The 10781-nt window shown below is 46.2% G+C and overlaps 1 protein-coding gene across 1 annotated transcript in view; it reads left to right on the top strand.

Moving 5' to 3' along the window:
* Positions 1–957: 957 nt before the first annotated feature.
* Positions 958–10781, top strand: part of RCE1 (Ras converting CAAX endopeptidase 1) — a 128038-nt gene continuing 118214 nt past the window's right edge. The window contains exon 1 of the mRNA XM_053719994.1: positions 958–1009. The gene's annotated coding sequence lies outside the window, so the exon portion shown is untranslated. The remainder of the gene's footprint in view (positions 1010–10781) is intronic.

Genomic DNA, 10781 nt, shown 5'->3' with positions numbered 1-10781 from the left:
CGTCTGTCACACACATACATTACATTATACCCCTGGCCATACTATACAGATTACAGCACCAAGGTCTTACACCTTCCCAGTCTCTGGAACACATTCTGGGCATATGGTTATTTTTACAACACAGCATCAAAATTGGAAAGACAAATAATATGTGAACCCATTCAATAATAATAACAATATTCCATTAGGAATTAATTATATTTAAATAATACACTATATCTATTTATCATCTATCTATCTGTATATGTGTATGTATATATATATATATGTATGCAAACAACAAATGTTGTGCAAAGGACATTTCCAGGGACAAAAAAAATCCAGGGACATACAACAGAATCCAGGGACTGTCCCTGGAAATCAGGGACTGTTGGCAACTATGCCATAGAGAAGTATTATAACACCCCAGGCTGCCAGGCACACATAAGCTAGGATTACTTACTACTACTACTACATAAAATAGCACATGTGCAATGACTCTTCTTTACAGGGCATATTAGTAATGATGTACAGGGACACAGGATTTATATTATGTATTTTTCTGCTTTTCCTGTAATTTAACTAAAAACTGCAACCCACCACCACCACAGAAAGGCTGCAGTGTATTTTGAGGAATCCTAAACCCAGACAGACACTCCGGACCTACAGTAGGGGTGTCTGGGTTTAGGATTCCTCAAAATATACTGTGCCTGCTAAACTGTGATTGCCTGTGTGCAGGAACTTATACATATACATAAGTATTGTATTCAAATAATAACTTATATATGTACTAAAGCTATAGTATATATGCAGTGGTAGAACGCACTTGCCCTTAACAAATATGGCGGCAAAAGCAGTCAGGCTGTGTTGCTAAGGCAGAAGGAGTTTCCCAGGCACCCCTGCAATCCTTAGTGCGCCTCCTCGTTGCCATAGAGATGGCGGCACGCCTACGGTAACCCGGAAGTAAGTAGTAAGAGAGGAAAGCCTGCTCTGTAGTGCTTCCGGCTGTCAGTGCTAACAGACTCGCAAGGTGAGTAACCCTGGGTGAGTGGTACTGTGTGCTGCTGGGCGCTAGGGGGCGTCTCACAGACTGTATACAAGGGCTTATTGCCAGTGCGACAGCCGCACGTGTCATTAGTAGTCAAGGGGTGATACAAATGCTCCCTGCAGTCCTCTGGGGTATGGGGCTGAGTTATTAACGGCCACTGTAGCCTGGGGGTGATAGTGCTCCCTGCAGTCTGGGGAAGGTGATAGTGCTCCCTGCAGTCTGGGGAAGGTGATAGTGCTCCCTGCAGTCTGGGGAAGGTGATAGTGCTCCCTGCAGTCTGGGGAAGGCGATAGTGCTCCCTGCAGCCCAGGCATGTAACAGTGCTCCCTGCAGCCCAGGCATGTAACAGTGCTCCCTGCAGCCCAGGCATGTAACAGTGCTCCCTGCACCCCGGGGAGGGTAACAGCGCCCCCTGCAGCCCGGGGAGGGTAACAGTGCTCCCTGCAGCCCGGGGAGGGTAACAGTGCTCCCTGCAGCCCAGGCATGTAACAGTGCTCCCTGCACCCCGGGGAGGGTAACAGTGCTCCCTGCACCCCGGGGAGGGTAACAGTGCTCCCTGCACCCCGGGGAGGGTAACAGTGCTCCCTGCACCCCGGGGAGGGTAACAGTGCTCCCTGCAGCCCAGGCATGTAACAGTGCTCCCTGCACCCCGGGGAGGGTAACAGCGCTCCCTGCAGCCCGGGGAGGGTAACAGTGCTCCCTGCAGCCCGGGGAGGGTAACAGTGCTCCCTGCAGCCCGGGGAGGGTAACAGTGCTCCCTGCAGCCCGGGGAGGGTAACAGTGCTCCCTGCACCCCGGGGAGGGTAACAGTGCTCCCTGCAGCCCGGGGAGGGTAACAGTGCTCCCTGCAGCCCAGGCATGTAACAGTGCTCCCTGCACCCCGGGGAGGGTAACAGTGCTCCCTGCAGCCCGGGGAGGGTAACAGTGCTCCCTGCAGCCCGGGGAGGGTAACAGTGCTCCCTGCAGCCCGGGGAGGGTAACAGTGCTCCCTGCAGCCCGGGGAGGGTAACAGTGCTCCCTGCAGCCCGGGCATGTACCATGGAGAGGGGCTAATGGTTCTCCCTGCAGCCTGGGGATGGGGTATTGGTGCTCCCTGCAGCCTGGGGATGGGGTATTGGTGCTCCCTGCAGCCTGGGGATGGGGTATTGGTGCTCCCTGCAGCCTGGGGATGGGGTATTGGTGCTCCCTGCAGCCTGGGGATGGGGTATTGGTGCTCCCTGCAGCCTGGGAGGGGGAAATAGCTCTCCCTGCAGTCTGGGGAAGGGGGTAATGGCGCTCCCTGCAGTCTGGGGAAGGGGGTAATGGCGCACCCTGCAGTCTGGGGAAGGGGGTAATGACGCTCCCTGCTGTCTGGGGAAGGGGGTAATGACGCTCCCTGCTGTCTGGGGAAGGGGGTAATGACGCTCCCTGCTGTCTGGGGAAGGGGGTAATGGCGCTCCCTGCTGTCTGGGGAAGGGGGTAATGGCGCTCCCTGCTGTCTGGGGAAGGGGGTAATGGCGCTCCCTGCAGTCTGGGGAATGGGGTAATGGCGCTCCCTGCAGTCTGGGGAAGGGGGTAATGGCGCTCCCTGCAGTCTGGGGAAGGGGGTAATGGCGCTCCCTGCAGTCTGGGGAAGGGGGTAATGGCGCTCCCTGCAGTCTGGGGAAGGGGGTAATGGCGCTCCCTGCAGTCTGGGGAAGGGGGTAATGGCGCTCCCTGCAGTCTGGGGAAGGGGGTAATGGCGCTCTCTGCAGTCTGGGGAAAGGGGTAATGGCGCTCCCTGCAGTCTGGGGAAGGGAATAATGGCGCTCCCTGCAGTCTGGGGGAGAATATTTCTCTTTCCCTCTCACTATTTTGCTATAAAGTTTCACTCTGTTTTGAAGTATTTTCTCTTCACTTGATTTCTTCTCTCATTTTCTCACTCATTTACTCTCGTTCTCTCTCATTTTCCTCTCTCGCTAACGTGTATTTCCCCTTTCAGTATGTAACGTACCGTGTAGTAACCTGTCCTGTTGCAGTGCACATATGTATTTCCCCTTTCAGTATGTAACGTACCGTGTAGTAACCTGTCCTGTTGCAGTGCACATATGTATTTCCCCTTTCAGTATGTAACGTACCGTGTAGTAACCTGTCCTGTTGCAGTGCACATATGTATTTCCCCTTTCAGTATGTAACGTACCGTGTAGTAACCTGTCCTGTTGCAGTGCACCTATGTATTTCCCCTTTCAGTATGTAACGTACCGTGTATAACCTGTCCTGTTGCAGTGCACATATGTATTTCCCCTTTCTGTATGTAATGTACCGTGTATAACCTGTCCTGTTGCAGTGCACATATGTATTTCCCCTTTCTGTATGTAACGTACCGTGTATAACCTGTCCTGTTGCAGTGCACATATGTATTTCCCCTCTCAGTAATATGTAATGTACTGTGTAGTAGCCTGTCCTGTTGCAGTGCACATATGTATTTCCCCTCTCAGTAATATGTAACGTACCGTGTAGTAACCTGTCCTGTTGCAGTGCACATATGTATTTCCCCTTTCAGTATGTAACGTACCGTGTAGTAACCTGTCCTGTTGCAGTGCACCTGTGTATTTCCCCTTTCTGTATGTAACGTACCGTGTATAACCTGTCCTGTTGCAGTGCACATATGTATTTCCCCTTTCAGTATGTAACGTACTGTGTATAACCTGTCCTGTTGCAGTGCACATATGTATTTCCCCTTTCAGTATGTAACGTACCGTGTATAACCTGTTCTGTTGCAGTGCACATATGTATTTCCCCTTTCAGTATGTAACGTACCGTGTAGTAACCTGTCCTGTTGCAGTGCACATATGTATTTCCCCTTTCAGTATGTAACGTACCGTGTATAACCTGTTCTGTTGCAGTGCACATATGTATTTCCCCTTTCAGTATGTAACGTACCGTGTATAACCTGTCCTGTTGCAGTGCACATATGTATTTCCCCTTTCTGTATGTAACGTACCGTGTATAACCTGTCCTGTTGCAGTGCACATATGTATTTCCCCTTTCAGTATGTAACGTACCGTGTATAACCTGTCCTGTTGCAGTGCACATATGTATTTCCCCTTTCAGTATGTAACGTACCGTGTAGTAACCTGTCCTGTTGCAGTGCACATATGTATTTCCCCTTTCTGTATGTAACGTACCGTGTATAACCTGTCCTGTTGCAGTGCACATATGTATTTCCCCTTTCAGTATGTAACGTACTGTGTAGTAACCTGTCCTGTTGCAGTGCACATATGTATTTCCCCTTTCTGTATGTAACGTACCGTGTATAACCTGTCCTGTTGCAGTGCACATATGTATTTCCCCTTTCAGTATGTAACGTACCGTGTATAACCTGTTCTGTTGCAGTGCACATATGTATTTCCCCTTTCAGTATGTAACGTACCGTGTATAACCTGTCCTGTTGCAGTGCACATATGTATTTCCCCTTTCAGTATGTAACGTACTGTGTAGTAACCTGTCCTGTTGCAGTGCACATATTTATTTCCCCTTTCAGTATGTAACGTACCGTGTAGTAACCTGTCCTGTTGCAGTGCACCTGTGTATTTCCCCTTTCAGTATGTAACGTACCGTGTAGTAACCTGTCCTGTTGCAGTGCACATATGTATTTCCCCTTTCAGTATGTAACGTACCGTGTATAACCTGTCCTGTTGCAGTGCACATATGTATTTCCCCTTTCAGTATGTAACGTACCGTGTATAACCTGTCCTGTTGCAGTGCACATATGTATTTCCCCTTTCAGTATGTAATGTACCGTGTAGTAACCTGTCGTGTTGCAGTGCACATATTTATTTCCCCTTTCAGTATGTAACGTACCGTGTAGTAACCTGTCCTGTTGCAGTGCACATATGTATTTCCCCTTTCAGTATGTAACGTACCGTGTAGTAACCTGTCCTGTTGCAGTGCACATATGTATTTCCCCTTTCAGTATGTAACGTACCGTGTATAACCTGTCCTGTTGCAGTGCACATATGTATTTCCCCTTTCAGTATGTAACGTACCGTGTATAACCTGTCCTGTTGCAGTGCACATATGTATTTCCCCTTTCAGTATGTAACGTACCGTGTATAACCTGTCCTGTTGCAGTGCACATATGTATTTCCCCTTTCAGTATGTAACGTACCGTGTAGTAACCTGTCCTGTTGCAGTGCACATATGTATTTCCCCTTTCAGTATGTAACGTACCGTGTAGTAACCTGTCCTGTTGCAGTGCACATATGTATTTCCCCTTTCAGTATGTAACGTACCGTGTATAACCTGTCCTGTTGCAGTGCACATATGTATTTCCCCTTTCAGTATGTAACGTACCGTGTATAACCTGTCCTGTTGCAGTGCACATATGTATTTCCCCTTTCAGTATGTAACGTACCGTGTATAACCTGTCCTGTTGCAGTGCACATATGTATTTCCCCTTTCAGTATGTAACGTACCGTGTAGTAACCTGTCCTGTTGCAGTGCACATATGTATTTCCCCTTTCAGTATGTAACGTACCGTGTATAACCTGTCCTGTTGCAGTGCACATATGTATTTCCCCTTTCAGTATGTAACGTACCGTGTATAACCTGTCCTGTTGCAGTGCACATATGTATTTCCCCTTTCAGTATGTAACGTACTGTGTAGTAACCTGTCCTGTTGCAGTGCACATATGTATTTCCCCTTTCAGTATGTAACGTACCGTGTATAACCTGTTCTGTTGCAGTGCACATATGTATTTCCCCTTTCAGTATGTAACGTACCGTGTATAACCTGTCCTGTTGCAGTGCACATATGTATTTCCCCTTTCAGTATGTAACGTACTGTGTAGTAACCTGTCCTGTTGCAGTGCACATATGTATTTCCCCTTTCAGTATGTAACGTACCGTGTATAACCTGTCCTGTTGCAGTGCACATATGTATTTCCCCTTTCAGTATGTAACGTACCGTGTAGTAGCCTGTCCTGTTGCAGTGCACATATGTATTTCCCCTTTCAGTATGTAACGTACCGTGTAGTAACCTGTCCTGTTGCAGTGCACATATGTATTTCCCCTTTCAGTATGTAACGTACTGTGTAGTAACCTGTCCTGTTGCAGTGCACATATTTATTTCCCCTTTCAGTATGTAACGTACCGTGTAGTAACCTGTCCTGTTGCAGTGCACCTGTGTATTTCCCCTTTCAGTATGTAACGTACCGTGTAGTAACCTGTCCTGTTGCAGTGCACATATGTATTTCCCCTTTCAGTATGTAACGTACCGTGTATAACCTGTCCTGTTGCAGTGCACATATGTATTTCCCCTTTCAGTATGTAACGTACCGTGTATAACCTGTCCTGTTGCAGTGCACATATGTATTTCCCCTTTCAGTATGTAACGTACCGTGTAGTAACCTGTCCTGTTGCAGTGCACCTGTGTATTTCCCCTTTCAGTATGTAACGTACCGTGTATAACCTGTCCTGTTGCAGTGCACATATGTATTTCCCCTTTCAGTATGTAACGTACCGTGTAGTAACCTGTCCTGTTGCAGTGCACATATGTATTTCCCCTTTCAGTATGTAACGTACCGTGTAGTAACCTGTCCTGTTGCAGTGCACATATGTATTTCCCCTTTCAGTATGTAACGTACCGTGTAGTAACCTGTCCTGTTGCAGTGCACATATGTATTTCCCCTTTCAGTATGTAACGTACCGTGTAGTAACCTGTCCTGTTGCAGTGCACATATGTATTTCCCCTTTCAGTATGTAACGTACCGTGTAGTAACCTGTCCTGTTGCAGTGCACATATGTATTTCCCCTTTCAGTATGTAACGTACCGTGTAGTAACCTGTCGTGTTGCAGTGCACATATTTATTTCCCCTTTCAGTATGTAACGTACCGTGTATAACCTGTCCTGTTGCAGTGCACATATGTATTTCCCCTTTCAGTATGTAACGTACCGTGTAGTAGCCTGTCCTGTTGCAGTGCACATATGTATTTCCCCTTTCAGTATGTAACGTACCGTGTAGTAACCTGTCCTGTTGCAGTGCACATATGTATTTCCCCTTTCAGTATGTAACGTACCGTGTATAACCTGTCCTGTTGCAGTGCACATATGTATTTCCCCTTTCAGTATGTAACGTACCGTGTATAACCTGTCCTGTTGCAGTGCACATATGTATTTCCCCTTTCAGTATGTAACGTACCGTGTATAACCTGTCCTGTTGCAGTGCACATATGTATTTCCCCTTTCAGTATGTAACGTACCGTGTAGTAACCTGTCCTGTTGCAGTGCACATATGTATTTCCCCTTTCAGTATGTAACGTACCGTGTATAACCTGTCCTGTTGCAGTGCACATATGTATTTCCCCTTTCTGTATGTAACGTACTGTGTAGTAACCTGTCCTGTTGCAGTGCACATATTTATTTCCCCTTTCAGTATGTAACGTACCGTGTATAACCTGTCCTGTTGCAGTGCACATATGTATTTCCCCTTTCAGTATGTAACGTACTGTGTAGTAACCTGTCCTGTTGCAGTGCACATATGTATTTCCCCTTTCAGTATGTAACGTACCGTGTATAACCTGTCCTGTTGCAGTGCACATATGTATTTCCCCTTTCAGTATGTAACGTACCGTGTAGTAGCCTGTCCTGTTGCAGTGCACATATGTATTTCCCCTTTCAGTATGTAACGTACCGTGTATAACCTGTCCTGTTGCAGTGCACATATGTATTTCCCCTTTCAGTATGTAACGTACCGTGTATAACCTGTCCTGTTGCAGTGCACATATGTATTTCCCCTTTCAGTATGTAACGTACTGTGTAGTAACCTGTCCTGTTGCAGTGCACATATGTATTTCCCCTTTCAGTATGTAACGTACCGTGTATAACCTGTCCTGTTGCAGTGCACATATGTATTTCCCCTTTCAGTATGTAACGTACCGTGTAGTAGCCTGTCCTGTTGCAGTGCACATATGTATTTCCCCTTTCAGTATGTAACGTACCGTGTAGTAACCTGTCCTGTTGCAGTGCACATATGTATTTCCCCTTTCAGTATGTAACGTACTGTGTAGTAACCTGTCCTGTTGCAGTGCACATATTTATTTCCCCTTTCAGTATGTAACGTACCGTGTAGTAACCTGTCCTGTTGCAGTGCACCTGTGTATTTCCCCTTTCAGTATGTAACGTACCGTGTAGTAACCTGTCCTGTTGCAGTGCACATATGTATTTCCCCTTTCAGTATGTAACGTACCGTGTATAACCTGTCCTGTTGCAGTGCACATATGTATTTCCCCTTTCAGTATGTAACGTACCGTGTATAACCTGTCCTGTTGCAGTGCACATATGTATTTCCCCTTTCAGTATGTAACGTACCGTGTAGTAACCTGTCCTGTTGCAGTGCACCTGTGTATTTCCCCTTTCAGTATGTAACGTACCGTGTATAACCTGTCCTGTTGCAGTGCACATATGTATTTCCCCTTTCAGTATGTAACGTACCGTGTAGTAACCTGTCCTGTTGCAGTGCACATATGTATTTCCCCTTTCAGTATGTAACGTACCGTGTAGTAACCTGTCCTGTTGCAGTGCACATATGTATTTCCCCTTTCAGTATGTAACGTACCGTGTAGTAACCTGTCCTGTTGCAGTGCACATATGTATTTCCCCTTTCAGTATGTAACGTACCGTGTAGTAACCTGTCCTGTTGCAGTGCACATATGTATTTCCCCTTTCAGTATGTAACGTACCGTGTAGTAACCTGTCGTGTTGCAGTGCACATATTTATTTCCCCTTTCAGTATGTAACGTACCGTGTATAACCTGTCCTGTTGCAGTGCACATATGTATTTCCCCTTTCAGTATGTAACGTACCGTGTAGTAGCCTGTCCTGTTGCAGTGCACATATGTATTTCCCCTTTCAGTATGTAACGTACCGTGTAGTAGCCTGTCCTGTTGCAGTGCACATATGTATTTCCCCTTTCAGTATGTAACGTACCGTGTAGTAACCTGTCCTGTTGCAGTGCACATATGTATTTCCCCTTTCAGTATGTAACGTACCGTGTAGTAACCTGTCCTGTTGCAGTGCACATATGTATTTCCCCTTTCTGTATGTAACGTACCGTGTATAACCTGTCCTGTTGCAGTGCACATATGTATTTCCCCTTTCTGTATGTAACGTACCGTGTATAACCTGTCCTGTTGCAGTGCACATATGTATTTCCCCTTTCTGTATGTAACGTACCGTGTATAACCTGTCCTGTTGCAGTGCACATATGTATTTCCCCTCTCAGTAATATGTAACGTACCGTGTAGTAACCTGTCCTGTTGCAGTGCACATATGTATTTCCCCTTTCAGTATGTAACGTACCGTGTAGTAACCTGTCCTGTTGCAGTGCACATATGTATTTCCCCTTTCAGTATGTAACGTACCGTGTAGTAACCTGTCCTGTTGCAGTGCACATATGTATTTCCCCTTTCTGTATGTAACGTACAGTGTAGTAACCTGTCCTGTTGCAGTGCACATATGTATTTCCCCTTTCAGTATGTAACGTACTGTGTAGTAACCTGTCCTGTTGCAGTGCACATATGTATTTCCCCTTTCAGTATGTAACGTACCGTGTAGTAACCTGTCCTGTTGCAGTGCACATATGTATTTCCCCTTTCTGTATGTAACGTACAGTGTAGTAACCTGTCCTGTTGCAGTGCACATATGTATTTCCCCTTTCAGTATGTAACGTACCGTGTAGTAACCTGTCCTGTTGCAGTGCACATATGTATTTCCCCTTTCAGTATGTAACGTACCGTGTATAACCTGTCCTGTTGCAGTGCACATATGTATTTCCCCTTTCAGTATGTAACGTACCGTGTATAACCTGTCCTGTTGCAGTGCACCTGTGTATTTCCCCTTTCTGTATGTAACGTACCGTGTATAACCTGTCCTGTTGCAGTGCACATATGTATTTCCCCTTTCAGTATGTAACGTACCGTGTATAACCTGTCCTGTTGCAGTGCACATATGTATTTCCCCTTTCAGTATGTAACGTACCGTGTAGTAACCTGTCCTGTTGCAGTGCACATATGTATTTCCCCTTTCTGTATGTAACGTACCGTGTAGTAACCTGTCCTGTTGCAGTGCACATATGTATTTCCCCTTTCAGTATGTAACGTACCGTGTAGTAACCTGTCCTGTTGCAGTGCACATATGTATTTCCCCTTTCTGTATGTAACGTACCGTGTATAACCTGTCCTGTTGCAGTGCACATATGTATTTCCCCTTTCAGTATGTAACGTACCGTGTATAACCTGTCCTGTTGCAGTGCACATATGTATTTCCCCTTTCAGTATGTAACGTACCGTGTAGTAACCTGTCCTGTTGCAGTGCACATATGTATTTCCCCTTTCTGTATGTAACGTACCGTGTATAACCTGTCCTGTTGCAGTGCACATATGTATTTCCCCTTTCAGTATGTAACGTACTGTGTAGTAACCTGTCCTGTTGCAGTGCACATATGTATTTCCCCTTTCAGTATGTAACGTACCGTGTATAACCTGTCCTGTTGCAGTGCACATATGTATTTCCCCTTTCAGTATGTAACGTACCGTGTAGTAACCTGTCCTGTTGCAGTGCACATATGTATTTCCCCTTTCAGTATGTAACGTACTGTGTAGTAACCTGTCCTGTTGCAGTGCACCTGTGTATTTCCCCTTTCAGTATGTAACGTACCGTGTAGTAACCTGTCCTGTTGCAGTGCACATATGTATTTCCCCTTTCAGTATGTAACGTACCGTGTATAACCTGTCC

The sequence above is a fragment of the Bombina bombina genome, chromosome 7 (assembly GCF_027579735.1).
Source record: "Bombina bombina isolate aBomBom1 chromosome 7, aBomBom1.pri, whole genome shotgun sequence".
NCBI classification, from domain to species: Eukaryota; Metazoa; Chordata; class Amphibia; order Anura; family Bombinatoridae; genus Bombina; species Bombina bombina.
The sequence above is the reverse complement of the archived record's forward strand: the minus strand, read 5'-3'. Positions and strand labels throughout refer to the sequence as shown.